Raw genomic sequence first — 15,965 nt, 5'->3', positions numbered from 1 at the left:
AGCAGTCACTTCCTTCTGCTCCCCTCGTTGGCCATCTTGGTGAAGTGAACTTCTACTTGATGATATTTAGAGCTCATTAATTTGCCCCAAGGAAGCTTATTGTGTGGCAGTTTAATGACAGAAACCTGTTTTAATGCAAATGGACATGTAATCCCACTAAGCCACTCTGAGGGTGTAAATTTAAAACAATTGCTATGAACTGACACCAGAGTTTAATAAGATGGAAGGCTAGTTCCCAGATCCTGGTATGCCCAGGGGAACCTGCCTGGACACCCAGCCCCTGCAGTTTTAGTGCAGCCAGCGGTTACCATGGCAATTAAAAGGGGCGGGAGCTTCAGCAAGTCTCTCTGAAGTGGTGGGGATCTAAGCACTAGGGGAGTGGGTGGGAGTGCAGGGAGTGGGAAGGCTCTGTGAAGAGAGGAAATGAAGGCTGAGTGGGTGTCTTCTGCTCATTATTCCTCAGGACACAAGGTTGGGGGAGACTCGACTGAAGCCCAGGAGGCAGCTTCTGCCCTTGCTTATTATAAATGCCTGATCCAGGCAAATCACCACAGAAAGAGCACCAGCATTGCCTGGGACCCCATCTCTTTCAGCAGGGAGAGGGAGAAGCCTGCCTCTTCGGGGGTTGGAAATGAGACTGAGGAGGGAATTGTTTGTGAGTATTTGCTAGGTTATAATGCTATTGGATACTACATCATTCTCCGGAGAGCCCTGAATAAGGTTATTATGGGTGAAGTCATTTTTGTAATAAAGTTGGCTTTAACTCTGGGTCATAAATCATGGGTTTGGGTACGAAAAAAATTACTAAACATGCCTCCGTTACCACATACTGTCCTCCTTTTAAATACTTTGATTTTACTACAAATCCTCCATTGACTGAGATGGGGGGAAATACACACAATGAGCAAATGATTCCTTCCGTCCCAGGCAGCAGCCCTGCCGGCATCTGGGCCTCCCGGAATGATTTCCTGAGGTGTGATGTTATTTATGGCGTGCTTTCTCTATCAAAAAGGCAAACAGCATCCCGAGTGACCCCGGAGCATTTGCATCATTGCTTCTCTTGCTAATTGATTCATCCCCTGGCAGGGCCTGAGACACGGGCTGTTAGCTGGACACTCTCCCAGCTGCAGATCCTGTGGATTAAGGTGCATAATAAGCAAAGACGTTAATAAAATTGTTAAATGTCAAAACTGCAAAACCCACACCTCTTCAGAGTCCATCAGCTCTTCTGGAATGGTTCCATAAAATACCATCTCCTCCCCTTGTCCTTTTCTCAGTCTAAACTTCATAACCTTTGTTAAGAGAGAAGATTAAGAACTGTTATTAACAACACTGATTGTTTAATTTCTTTCATAACTTCTTCCTTTCAAAGAAGAGTCCGGCACAGAATGAAAAGGAATGTTATCATATGAAGTGCATTTCAGATGTAATAAAGCAGAAAGGAGAGGGTGGCCCCAGTGGCAGTTGTAAGAGGGACAAAGTGTGGATCTCTATAGCTCAGTGGCTGCAAAGCAGAAAATGAAGATTGTAAAAACGTCACATAAAGAAAAAATGCACAGTGGATTCGTTTTGCGATGCCCATAATTCAGTAATGCCTTTAAGTAGCTAGAAGAAATATAATAAATGTTTTTCCACAACATTGATCATACTGTATCAGAGGAAATATTAGTGTGCAGGGAGCCATGATTATACTGGTAGTAATTCTCGGTGCAGAAAACTAGTAGAAGATGGGACCCTTTATGGGCCAAACTTTTATTGGCTGCAGTTATTTACCTTTAAGAATACGCCTAATACATTGTCCTATAGCTAAATATTTTTGTGAAAATTCAAACCAGCAGTATCAGTAAATCAGAAATCCTGCTACCATTTTATAGAATTTATATATATATATTTTCCTATAGATGCTATGATATGTTCCAGAATACACAACCAGCCAATTGACCATGTAAAAATTCTAGAATGTCTGTAAAACAGATTCTTCTTCTGTATTCTGAACCTGGATAGGAGCAGACAGGTTTATGACATGTGATTCCATCCAAATGCCACCAGTATATTTATAAGATCTCTCTGAAGAAATTAAACGGATTATTAGATTATATACTGCAGTAAAACTACACCCGAAGCTGTAAGCCAGGAAAGGATATGCATGTTGTACAACTGCTTTTTTTTTTTTTTTTTTTTTTTTTTTTGGGTCCTGAAACTCTGAAGAAAGCCTTGCAAGGCAGGATTTTTCTTTAGGGAGAAAAGAAGGGAACTGATGCCACATGCCAGCCTCTTGCTCCTCGGACTGGCAGGAGCTGGTAATGCGTTAGCTGTGGCCATCTTGGTGTCGGAGACCCTGGCCTATCAAGGGAAAGTTCTGCCTTTCACTCTGGAGGGGCCCCAGCCTTGAGAAATCATCAAATCATAGTTTCAGGGTGCACAAGATAAGAGCAGATAAGAGCCAGCCCAGCCAGACGCCAGCAGAACTGAAAGGAGATGTGAGCGTCGCGTGTACTAATTCTCTGTATATTGCTCACAAAGAAGCAAGAAGCCAGAGGCATCTCCAAGTGAAGATATTCGGAGAGCAGTGATAGAAACGCGCCTTCTTTTGCTTCAGAATCTGGATAATCCAGCTTGCAGATCAAAGGCCTTGTAAAAGCAAACAAACCTGGCCGAAGCCTGCAGATTTACCTGCTCTGTTTCAGTGCATATCTCCCCTAACTCTCACTGACACAGTGAGAATGGTTTCCCAGACTTGCCTTGCAGAGACCATCCCCATCTCTTTGTCCTGGTGCTTTCTGCTGAGCACCTGTCCCAGGTTTCATGCACACCACACATGCTCCTTCAGTCTGCCACAGCTTCTGTGAGGTTCTTTCTCCTCTCTTAGGGCACAATCCAGGTATAGGAGCTAAAGGGCATTAGGAGCTTCTTATGGAATTATGGCTTGATTTTCTTCTTGGAGTTGGATAGGTGTTCAGCTTGTTTGTTTTTACCCTCCTCTGACAAGGAGGGCTTGAAAGAGGCCAGCAGTAAGTTCTTTCCATCTTGAGAACTCTAAGGAGGGAGGCAGATGAAAGGGAAAAAACCCAATATTGGGGGGGAATCTAAGAATGAGAAATGACTTGGCACAAGATGACAGTTTCTCTGAAGGAGTGCCTCATGGGAAGTTTGTAAGCAGTCACCTGATGTGCTCAGCACTGACATGGGCATAAATAACTTATAGGCCCAGGTGACCTAACAGACTCCGGTTGAGAGTTCTTTGCCAGCATGACGGAGGGGGATGCCTTGCCAGCATCCTCTTACAAGTGGCACCGTTCTAGGTACTTTGAAGCAATAGCAGCTATTCTCAGATTTTTTTTTAAATAAAAATGATTATTTTTATTAATTTTTATCTTAGTTAATTGGCTGGTAGTTGAAGGAATGCAATTTAAAACAAAAAATTGGGGGGAGGCTAGTATCTCTTTGAATTCCCTCTTTAAATATATTGTCACCCAATGGACTAATTGCTAAAACTTGTTAAAGATCAGTGAGTAGCTCTTTCTCCTCCCTCTCTCCCTCCTTCTCTCCCTCCTTTCCCTCCTTCCCTTCTTCCTTCCTTCCTCCCTTTCCTCCTCTCCTTTATTTTCCATTCCTTTTCTTCTCTATCCCCTTCTTTTTTCTCTTCATCTTCAATGACTTGGAAAAAATAGTAATGAACTCCTTAGAGCAATTCCACAACAATGTTCAGGGTCACAGATGCCTTCCCTGGAGTATTTACCAGAGGAGTCAAGTACAGCTTTCATTTTTGCTGTGTCTGCAGCATGTATGCCATCTCATTTGTGCTTGCAAAAATATCTAAGTGTGTTTATGAGGGTCAGGGAGATCCTTGGAGAGTAGACCCACTATAATTTTAGTAAAATTTAAAAACATCAAAATAACACTAACAGAATAACAGACTTTGGAAACTACTTAGGAAATAAACAAAGTACATTTTGCTTTACTTAGCATACAGCTTGAATTATTGACTTAAGAATGTAGACAACGATGATATGGAATCTTTGATTATAATAAAACATTTTATATTTTAAAATGAAATACACTTGTAATTATCTCCACAACCGCTGGATGTCACTGTTGCATACGTCTGGCAGTAAAAACTTTCCATTTAGGCAATCTGAAACTGGAATTTTAAGGGCTATCATTTTACCTCCTTGACACTCTACTTTTTGATTGAACACATGCTATCATGTTAAGACAACTCTCTTCTCCATTCAGTGTAGTCACCCTAGTTCTCAGTTATGGCACTCTACTGGGAATTCTTCTAATTTACACAGAATGAGCTTCCTCAAACACAATTATGTTCTTCACTGTATTTAAAAGAAGTATGATACTTTTATAATACGTCCCAACATTGTGTATTAATTATAACTAGCACATTCTGGATACCAAATGGGGTGAAGTGAGTACATAATCATAAAATACCCTGGATTTATAAAGTGCCTTTTTTCCCCTCAAAGAGCTTACAACAGTTTCATATCTATTTGCTCATCTGTCTTCCCAACATCCCTAGGGGGTTACCTGCTTTAATGCTTTTGTGAGTCAAAGTTGACCTGTGAAATAAATTGAATGAAGTAATTATTTTCACTGGCATCCCAAGAGTAAAGCAAAAGCAAACACTGAACATGTGTTCCAGACAGCTAATTATAGTTTGCAAAAGTAACTCGTGGAAATTTTGGTAGTTCTGGGGGTTTTTTCAATTACTTTTAAAATTTCTTAATTCATAGACCCTTGACTTCTTCTTTTAAATATGCATTTATAAAAATCTGGGCCATCTTGTACAGCTGACGTTATACAGAAACTAGATCTGAAGACTTTTCCAAACCTGAAAAAAAGCCTGGCGCAGTAGAAGTGCTAGACTAGAGCATGACCAAGGGAAAGAAACATGCAAACCAACTGGAACAGTAGTTAGCTTTCTCTACAGTTAGAAATGACCATGAGCTTCACTTTAGCTGTTTGGTTTAGTCTCTTTCTTTTTCCTAAAACCTTGGAGTTGTTTTCTTTAACTTCCTCCCTTGCCTTTGCACTGGGGAAGCCAGAGCTGTTCCTGGAGGACTATTGGCCTAGACTTTACGGGGGAGGTGGGGAAGAGAGTCCTTTCTGTTCTGGTGAATAATCAGAGAGCTGTGTTGCCTGCCATCTACAAGATGCTTTGATCCAAAATTTCAGTCATTGTTTCCACATTTAGGGGTTGGAATGAACATCAAAGAAGTGGGTGTATGGAATTTACTGAATGCCAAAGAAGTACAATAACATACAGAGGATATAAGCAAATCCCAGTGGCAAAATTTGCTGCCAATTCTTGCACATAATAGAGGCCCTATAGTGACAGTCTCTCTTTGACAAATACATAATGATATCAATGCCAAGGGAAGGAACTAGCATGCTGAAAGGTGAATAAAAGATTTGGGAACAATTCCGTGGACTTACACATTTCCTTAGTGTGTTTTTATACAACAAGGAAAGCAGATGACACAAATGCATTAGGTAATCATTGGCATTGGACAGGGCTGCAAACTCACCAGCAGTTTTAAACCGACCCGGTTCTTTCCGGATGCAGCTCTAAAGATGAAAATAAAATGTGATTAGGAATTATTCATCTTCTGGAGGAAAAAAAAAGGAACAAGGAAAGTGAAAATAGCTTTCTTGTTCTGTCTTGGATAGCTCCAGATTTTAAAGCCCATATGTTGTTTGCTATAACTTCTTCGCCTCCCAGGGCCAATGCATTCCTAACACTTCAGCTAGAGCACTGCACAGAGGAGCTAGGAATTTAGGGCTCATTTGTATCCGCTGTCTTTGTTCAGATATGGATTAATTTTGGTTTTAATTTCAGTGGGTGCGCATAAAGTAAAATCCACAGAACTGAAACCACTGAAATCAGGCCATCGTGTGATCATCTAAAAACCTACTTTTCAAGCTCCTTTAAGTTTTATTTTTGAAATAAAAACAATAAAACGACTGTAAAAAGTTTCCAAAAGCGTTGACATTATGAGCAATTGCTAACCAAGGCTATTCCCAGAATGATGAAGCAAATTTGGATATAATTCTAGAAAAGCTAACTGCCCTGCAGTGCCAGCTATAAATATTTCATTCAGAAGGTGATTTGATAAGATTCCTGTGGTACATGGCTCTTGCCTCCAGGGCCAGGTATCCATGTAGAGGCATATTGTGCTGTTGTCACCAGGGTCAGCATTGGAGGGCAAAGCAGATTCTTGCCTGAAAGCTTCCATCCTTTTACCGCGGGGATGAGTATGTAAGCGTCTTGGAGGCTGCTTTAAAAAACCAGACTGGTTGTGGATGTTTAAAGGAAAGAGTCTCAAAAGTGCCACAGTACATGCAAACAGCTTATAGGGTTCGTGAGCACAGTCTGGTAATGAATCATGTACGAGCAAGACCAAGATGTCTTATTTGAAACCCTCCTGGGTTAAGCAAAAATTTGTGCCAGCTGCAAATAGAGCCAGCATTTCTGTCCTTTGCATTAGGCAGTCAGGGGCTGTTTGCTTATGTACACCAAGACTATTTCCAACACAGCCTCCACAGTTCTTCAGTGCCTCTTACAAAATTTCTCCTACAACCTTGCACTGCATAATAAAGGAGCTCATAGAAGGATTCTGCTCTGTTTATTGTGCATGTTAAGTAAATGAAATGATTTTCATTATTTCAAACTCTATAATGAAATGACTGAGTGCCCAGCAACATTAGAAATTGGACAAACAAGTATTCAACTGGCTGGATGAACCATAGCTTTCTGGCATTAAAAGTGTAATATTTATGAGTTAATTTAATCATAGAAGAAAATATTGAGTAGGTGACTGAGTAAAATGATGACTGTGTATTATGTTTTTGCCATGCAGCTGGATAAACATATTCAATGACAGACCTTGGCAAGAACTGCAAAGATGCTCTTGACAATGGCATGAATAAATATTAGGTGCTGCCTAGAATTCACTGCATTTGAGGTCTTGAGCAAAGCCAGATGAGTTTTAGCAGGAAAATATGAAGAAGCCATGTATGCACATTAGGATTATGAAAACATTGGGCTCTTTCTCTGCTGCCCAGGAATTGCTCTAACATTCATTTTCATCTACATCACTGACAGATTTTTTTAACACATTATCTTTGCACTTCTGGGAGTGTACTTTAACATTAAGACCCAGCTTTGGGAATGCTCCTGGTAAGCTTCTCAACCACATGGACTTGGAGAGAAAAGAAATGCTTTGCCTAGACTACAGAAAGCTGACAAAAAATATTGTATTTTGTAGCGACACAATTCAGTCTATTTAAACAGTAGATTTTAAAATTTCTTTAGATTGATTCTTGAATTTCTTTAGAATATTTGGTTTCAGATTCCAAGAAGAACCATAAGAGAAAACAACAGTTGGGTATTTTGAAGAGAGGAGATGGGCAATATTAACAGTCACCGAATGAAGCATTTGATCCAGGGCAAAAAGAACCAGTGTGCAAAAAGAAACATGTCTTTGTGGGGGTTTTCCCCCACAAGATCACCATTTTACCAGTTAAAAAAATCTTTTATTCCAGCTTTATTGAGGCATAAATGATATATAACATTATATAAGTTTCAGGTATAAAACATTGATTTAGTACATGTATGTTGTGAAATGATTACCACTATGGAGCTAAGACCTTCATCACCTCACATAATTACCCTTTCTTTTTTTTTTTTTTTGTGGTGAGAACATTTAAGATCTAGTCTCTTAGCAACTTTCAAATATATAATACAATATTGTTAACTGTAATCACCAATTATAATTGTACATTAGATCCCCCAAACCTTATCATCTAACTGAAAGTTTGACCAACATTTCCCCATCTCCCTTACCCCCAGCCCCTGGTAACCAGCATTCTACTCTCTGTTTCTGAGTTTGGCTTTTTTAGATTCTACGCATAAGTGAAATCATATAGTATCTGTGTTTCTCTGTCCGACTTACTTCACTTAACATGCCCCCAACTTTCATCCATGTTGTCACAAATGGCAGAATTTCCTTCTTTCTCATGACTGAATAATATTCCATTGTATATATACCACATCTTCTTTTTTGTTGAAATATAGCTGATTTACAATATTATATTAGTTTCAGGTATACAACATATTTATTCAGTATCTTTGCAGATTATATCCCATTATAAGTTATTTCAAGATAGTGGCTGGAATTCCCTATATACCACATCTTCTTTCTCTATTCGTCTGGTGATGAACAGTTAGGTTGTGTATTTTTGGCTATTATGAATGATGCTACAATGAATATGGGAGTACAGGTATCTCTTCAAGATCCTGGTTTTAATTGTATCGAATATATACCCAGAAGCAGGGTTTCTGGATCATACTGTAGTTATACTTTTAATTTTTTGAGGAACTTCTATACTGTTTTCCACAGTGGCTACATCAATTTACATTCCTACCAACAGTGTGCCAGGATTCCATTTCCTCCACATCGTTGCCAAGGATCTTAATTTTTTGAGAATAGCTATTCTAATATGTGTGAAGTGATATCTTATTATGGTTTTGATTTGCAGATCCCTAATGATTGGTGATGCTGAGCATCTTTTCATGTACCTGTTGGCTTTTGTGTGTCTTCTTTGGAAAAGACCTGTCTGTTCAGGTTCTTTGCTTATTTTTTAATTGGACTTTTTCTTTTTTCTTTTTTTTTTTGTTTTTGTTTTTTGGTATTGAGTTGTATGAAGTTCTTTATTTTGAACATTAAATGCATATCAAATATACAATTTTAAATATTTCCTCCCATTCCATAGAATGGCTTTTTATTTTGTTAACTGTTTTGTTTGCTTTTTAGTTTGATGTCATTCCATGTATTATTTTTTGATTTTTTTTGCTTGTGCTTTTGGTGTCATACTAAAAAAAAATATTTTCAAGACCAGTGTCAAAGGGTTTTTCCCCTGTCTTTTCTTCTAGGAGTTTTATGGTTTCATGTCCTATGTTTAAGTTTTAAATCCATTTTGAGTAAGTGTTTGTGAGTGGTGTAAGATAGGGGTCCAGTTTTATTCTTCTGTATGTATCTATAGTTTTCTCAACACCATTTATTGAAGAGACTGTCCTTTCCCCATTGAGTATTCTTGGCTCCCTTATCAAATACTAGTTGACTGTGTATGCAAGGGTTTATTTCTACGGTGGTTTATTTCTGGGGTCTTTATTCTGCTCCATTTGCACAAGTGTCTATTTTTTTAAGATTTTTATTTTTTCTATTATAGTTGGTTTACAATGTTCTGTCAATTTCTGCTGTACTGCAAAGTGACCCCAATCATATCTATACATAAATTCTTTTTCTCACATTATTCTCCATTATGTTCAAGTGACTGCCAGTGCAATACTGTTCTGATTACTGTGGCTTTGTAGTATAGTTTGAAATCAGGACATGTGATGCTGCCTACTTTGTTCCTCTTTCTCAGGTTGTTTTGGCTATTTTGAGTCTTGTAGTTCCATAGAAATTTTAGAATTTTTTTTTCTATTGCTATGAAAAATGGCATTGGAATTTAATAGGGATTGCATTGAACCTGTGGGTGGTATGGGTAGTGTGGATATTTTAACAATATTGTACAAGAAATAGCTTTCTATTTACTTGTGTTTTCAGTTTTGTTCATCACATTCTTACCACTTTCAGCATATAGGTTTTTACCTCCTTGGTTAAATTTATTCCTAAGTATTTTATTGTTATTGATTTTATTGTGAATGTGATTATTTTCTTAATTTTTTATTGTGATATTTCATTGTTAGTGAGTAGAAACACAACTGATTTCCACATGTTGATTTTATATCCTGCAACTTTACTGAATTTATTGATTAGTTAGCTTTAACAGGTTTTGTGTGTGTGTGTGTGTGAAGTCTTTAGGACTATCTGTATATAAGATCATATCATCTGAAGACAAAAAAAAATTTAATTCTTTCTTTCCAATTTGTATGTCTTTTATTTTATTTTTTTATCTGATTATTTTGGCTAGGACTTCTAGTACTATGTTAAATAAGAGTGGTGAAAGTGGGCATCGTTGTCTTTTTTTTTTAAGGCCTGCACCTGTGGCATATGGAGCTTCCCAGGCTAGGGGTCAAATCAGAGCTATGTCTGTCAGCCTACACCACAGCCACAGCAATGCCAGATCTGAGCCACATCTGCAGCCTATACCACAGCCCAGCAACCTGTCATAGCCTGATTATTTTGTAAAGTGCGATAAAAAATAACTTAAAATGGTATTTTTAAAAAGTCAGTGAACACAAAATTCAAGTCCATTTTTGAACTGGATTCAACAAATATAAACTTAGATTGCCATATGGCTCTCACCAGCACTAAATGTTTCCTTTCAATTCTGTTCTTGTCTCATCTCTGAAAGAACCAACAGATTACAGACTGTGGGCCTTACTTTGAGCAGCCTTGTCATAAAGAACAGTGAGGGACCCCAAAGCCCTGTCATTTCCATACTGTTTTCTTCCTATAGAGCTCAAAGTGCTCCCATGAAAGCAGGGGATGCACAGGTCAGCAGGACTCAGGCCCTCACATTCACTGGTGCAAAGCTAGCGCACAGGGCATGACTGAGATACCACAAGATAAACTACTTTTTCTTTTCTTTTTTTTTTTCCAGCCGCACCCAAGATATGGAAGTTCCTGGGCCAGGGACTGAATATGAGCCAGAGCGTGATCTACACCACAGCTGCAGCAAGGCCAGATCCTTAACATACTATGCTGGGCTGGGGATTGAACCTGCAACACCACAGAGACAAGCCAGATCATTAACCCACTGTGCCACATCAGGAACTCCAAAATAAGCTAGTTTTTGCTGGTGCCACCCATTCTTTCAGCTGGGAAATTACGCACAGCTAAGCAGTGGGATGTTCTGTGCAGATGCACAGGTGTGGAAACAGTTTGTGATAGGCAGGTTTATGGCAAATAAACACATTGTATGATATACTGTAATCAACTATATAAACAACTTTAAAATTGTCTATACTTCATATTTCCAGCATTTGGCTTTGTTAATCATATGTCTTCTTGACAGCAATTAAATAACCTTGAGAGAAAATGTACACCTGCTGTCTCCCCTGGGGAAACTACATCTCTTTTGTGAATGACATAAGTTCTCCATAAAACATAAGCAAAGATAGGAGAATTGAATTTGGAGATATGTCTCCTTCCTCTTTTGTTTCATCTCTGGTTGAATTGGAGGACATGTTTTAATACAGCTAATCTTTCACTGATTCTTATTCTAAGATTCTTGTCAAACCCAAATATTTCCCAGGTGGGCAAACTGGAGACAGTACATACCTGAGGTTGTGATGGGTATCACTTAGTGGGGAAGGTCTTACATTTGCCTCACTTGGCCTGTACTTTCACCCTCCTCAACTTCTGGACCCCAGCAGTCTTTGTTTTTGTTTTGTTTTGTTTTGTTTTTTAGGGCCACACCTATGGCATATGGAAGTTCCCAGGCTAGGTGTCGAATCAGAGCTGTGGCTGCCAGCTTACGCCACAGCCAAAGCAATGCAGGATCCAGCTTGTGTCTGCGACCTACACCACAGCTCATGACAAGGCCAGATCCTTAACACACTGAGCGAGGCCAGGGATTGAACCTGCATCCTCATGCATATTAGTTGGTTTTATTACCACTGAGCCGTAACAGGAACTCCCTGGACCCCAGCACTCTTAATTCTTTCTGATTTCTGCAGCCTATCTCATCTATTTTTCATAAACACCATACTGGTTCTGTTTTCCTTAAAACAAAGCAAAACAAAATGTTTTCTTGAGTCAGGTTCCAAACAAGCTCCATTCATTAGGATTAGTGAATTAAAAGTCAACTTCAATAGACAGATGTCCTTACTCTTAAGATGGGATGGCTGCTGCTGACTTGGAAGGCCAGGTGAGTGCTTGGGGCTCAGTGCAGGCTGGGTGCCCTTGCACCTGGGATGCCCTGAATCTACACTCCAGGCTGGTTCGATGAGGCAACATTTGAGGTGTTAGTGCCCCAGGGCACGTTCTGGGTGCTGGCCCAGGAGTGTGGAGTGTTCTGGTGGCACTGGAAGGGGAGCAGCCACCCCAGTACCAGCACTTCAGGCATGACAACCACCCACCATGCTTCAGCTACAGGGATTTGGGACCATGCATGGTTCACTGTCCACCTCTTCCACCCCTAGTGGGCTGAATTCTTCCAGGCTGCATATTTAGTCTTGAGCACAAAGCATCACCAAGGCCTCACAAACTGGCCAAGTCCTGTGTCTTGGAGCTGAAGCTTGGAGGACCTGAGGCCCCACTGTGTTTTGATGAACTGATGAGTTGGGAACAGCTGTCTAGAAGAGGAACAAATGCCTACGGGCTCTACCATCCACACTTAGAATGCCTCCATCCACTCTACCTACTTTTAGTAAAAATGGCCTCAAAACACAGCATTTTTCAGTGCAAAAACAATGTCAGAGCTATTTGACCTAATTTGATTTTTTGGAGGTTTGTTTTTTTGTTTGATTTGGTTTTGGGGCTGTGGCATAAGAAAGTTCATGGGCCAGGGATCGAATCAGCATCACAGCAGCAACCCACACCAAGCTGTGACAACATAGGATCCTTAACCCACTGAGTCACCAGAGAACTCCACGACCTTGTTAATAGGTAGGAACTTGACTTAAATTGGTCTGATGTAGAATGAGCATGTCTCTAATACATATTGGAACTCTACAGATTTTCTTTCTCGGCTCTACGACAGCCTTGTCAAGGATGAAGTAGTAGTGATTCATGATGGCATCAGAAATACTTCTATTGTCACAGAGGGTGCTAGAACTATCGAGGTAACTTCAAGCCAGGGAGATGGCTAGATTACAAGTGGGAGGTGTTCACCACTATGAACAAGGCACCCTAGGACTCTTTTTGGATCATGTCTGACATTGAGAGAGAATATGAAATCATTTCAGAACTGGTTCAGACAGTAAGTTTGGGAGCCAACTACCTTCTCAACATTGAACCAACTGAGATAAAGATAAAGATTTTTATCATCTTCAAATAAAGGTGTCTTGCTGCTGGGAAGTGACTGAGTATAATGGGGAAGCTATCTATGCATCTAAACTATGGAGGGTACAATGGGAAAGGAACAAGGCATCTGTGTGGTGTACCTTAAAAAGATAAGTTAATTATGCCATTGTACTGCACTGGTCAAAAAAATGGAGTCTTAAACCTTCACTCCCCCATAACTATCTCACCTACAAAGGTAAGGATGCTAGGATCCAAAAAGATCTAAAGTGGTCCACAGATCTGGATAAAGGCCTCCTCTTTTCTTTGACCTCACTCTCTGCTCTCCCAGTTGAGTTTGCTTGGACTGTAGAACTGACAGGAATGGAGTTCAAGAGGAAAGGGTCATTGTCTGGCTGTTTGCTGCTTTTATTTTCCTCATATAGTAATATCAGTATAATAATTTTCTTCCCCATCCAAAGATGGCTTTTCCAACATATTTTAATCAAAGGAACTGAGTGCATTATATTGATGACTCAATGAACCAGTGTTTTGAGCTCTATTGCCAGCATACCTTGCTCTGGTCAGCAAAAGAATGGACTGAATAATTAAGCCCCTGAGTTCATCCATTCCTACCTTTAGAAGTTATCTACAATGGAAACCTCCCTCCACTCTCTGTGTTTGATAAACTTACTTGCTTACTCCTTGACTTTAGTTAAAGAATAAACCAAGTCACCTGTTGCCAATGGAGGGGGAGGGAGGAGGTGGAAAGAGTTTGGCAAATTCAGCCATATGTTCTTTATTTGGCATCAATTATCACCAACCCCCCAAACAGCACCCCCTTCCCCCACCTACCAAGTGCAGGAAAGCCTGGAGGGGAAGGAAAAGGCTTGCTAGGCTGCTAATGTTCACTCTTCAGAAGTTCATAAAGCAAAGCATGAGCTCTGAATTCAGTCTGTTTACAGTGATACTATTAAGAAAATGGATGTATTCTACTCTACCTTTTCAAATGTGATCAAATAAATAAATTTGCATGCTAACAAAATTTATAGGTCTCCCTACTATCTCTTTATCGTTTTCTTTTTCCTTGAAATGTTTGTTACTGTTGAAGAAACAGGCTGCTTGTCCTGAGACTTCTAACAGTTTGGATCTTGTTGATTGTGTCCTCGTGATGTTGTTTAAAGTGATCCTCTGTGTTGTAAACTGTAAAAAAACAAACAACAAAAAACTGATCTCAGAGTAACGAAAGAATCAAAGGGAACTTTCTCTTTACAGATGTTTTTCAACAAATAAACTAATAAGGAATGACAGAATTAGGATATCACCATTTGCAACCTCCTAATGAATTAATGGATCTGGGAAAAGACCACCAACGGTTGCACACATCACCAAAAAGAGACAATCAGGAATTATATACCTCCTGGATTTCCCATTGTGGCGCAGTGGTTAACCATGAGAAACCATGAGGTTGCGGGTTCGATCCCTGGCCTTGCTCAGTGGGTTAAGGATCCGGCATTGCCGTGAGCTGTGGTGTAGGTCGCAAATGCGGCTTGGATCCCACGTTGCTGTGGCTTTGGTGTAGGACGGCGGCTACAGCTCCGATTAGACTCCTAGCCTGGGAAGCTCCACATGTGTGTGTGCAGCCCTAGAAAAGGCAAAAAGATGAAAAAAAAAAAAAAAGGATTATATACCTCCAAATAGAACTACATGTGAAATATTCTTGACAAAATAATTGAACCTCAATCTTATCTTATCCAGCCTCTATATCTACCTACCAATTTACAGTTTACAACGCAGAGGATCAAGCCATTTTTTCCAAGAGGTTTGGTTCCTTTTGGTGGGAAATAGTATTTAGAGACACAATCAGGGTTCTGGAAGTGTTTTTTGTTGTTGGGTTAGCCATTGTTTACAGGCTGTTTCAGTGGACAGAACTAAAATGTGAGTACTTTCAAAACATAAAACATATTATGAATTAGTATTGCTACCTCCGATTCATTTTCAGAACTATAGGATTTTTACTTTCGCTCCTTGACCTTACATTTGTGTCTGCTCTTACCAAAGCTGCAAATCCAAGTTCTCAGTGACACCAGTGTATGTACAGTTTGTTATATACACAACGGTTTCAGAACACTGATACCAATACTACCACAACATGATTACTGAATCAATGGTTACAAACAAAAACTAACTAGAAAACATAATGGAAGAAAAGACCACGTGTGTGATAGCTTGAAACAAAATAAAATACCTCAGTATATGTTTAACAAGAAGTGTTCAAAACCTATATGAAGAAAATTATAAACAATCATGAAAATATAAACTTGGAAAGATGAACTATATTCATAGAAAAACTCAACATCATAAAGATCTTAGTTCTTCCTGTGTTTATTTGAACAATTTCATAAAATTTTAGTAAAAATGCTATCAGGTTTTCCCCCAGAGCTCAATAAATTGATTTTATAGTGTGTTTGAAAGAATAAACATGCAAGAACAGCTTAGAAAGCCCTCAAAAAGAAAAGCAATGTTATAATATTAAAATACAGCATAAACTTCTATAATTAAAAGAGTTTGGTATTAATGCATAAATAGCTAGACAAATAGAGTAGAAAATTCAGAAGTAGGCCTAATTGTATATAAAAATTTAGTATATGGTAAAAGTGGGCATCCCTAATTAGTGAGGAAAACATGGACTTTTTAATAAGTGGTATTAGGATAACTGGGTAGCCATATGCAGAGGTAAAATTGAAGCTGTTCCTTATACTGTACACCAGGACAAATTTTAAATGATCGGGAAATTTGCAGATAAAGGATAACATATTAAAAAAATCTGGCTGGAGTTCCCGTCGTGGTGCAGTGGTTAACGAATCCGACTAGGAACCATGAGGTTGCGGGTTCGGTCCCTGCCCTTGCTCAGTGGGTTAACGATCCGGTTTTGCCGTGAGCTGTGGTGTAGGTTGCAGACGCGGCTCGGATCACGCGTTGCTGTGGCTCTGGCGTAGG

General features: G+C 39.4%; 1 protein-coding gene, 1 long non-coding RNA gene and 1 pseudogene across 2 annotated transcripts in view; 2 read left to right on the top strand and 1 right to left on the bottom strand.

Moving 5' to 3' along the window:
• Window positions 1–15,965, bottom strand: part of LOC146396001 (uncharacterized) — an 881,025-nt gene that overhangs the window by 454,509 nt on the left and 410,551 nt on the right. The gene's annotated exons all lie outside the window — the stretch shown is intronic.
• Window positions 1–15,965, top strand: part of LOC146396005 (uncharacterized) — a 308,028-nt gene that overhangs the window by 156,651 nt on the left and 135,412 nt on the right. The gene's annotated exons all lie outside the window — the stretch shown is intronic.
• On the top strand, window positions 11,861–13,508 carry LOC110256916 (tissue alpha-L-fucosidase pseudogene; annotated as a pseudogene).

The sequence above is a fragment of the Sus scrofa genome, chromosome 15 (assembly GCF_054392235.1).
Source record: "Sus scrofa isolate SSC_HxYL_T2T_F1_AM1 chromosome 15, Sscrofa_HxYL_maternal_Yorkshire_Landrace_v2.0, whole genome shotgun sequence".
Classification (NCBI taxonomy): domain Eukaryota; kingdom Metazoa; phylum Chordata; class Mammalia; order Artiodactyla; family Suidae; genus Sus; species Sus scrofa.
This window is presented reverse-complemented; position numbering and strand designations above follow the sequence as displayed.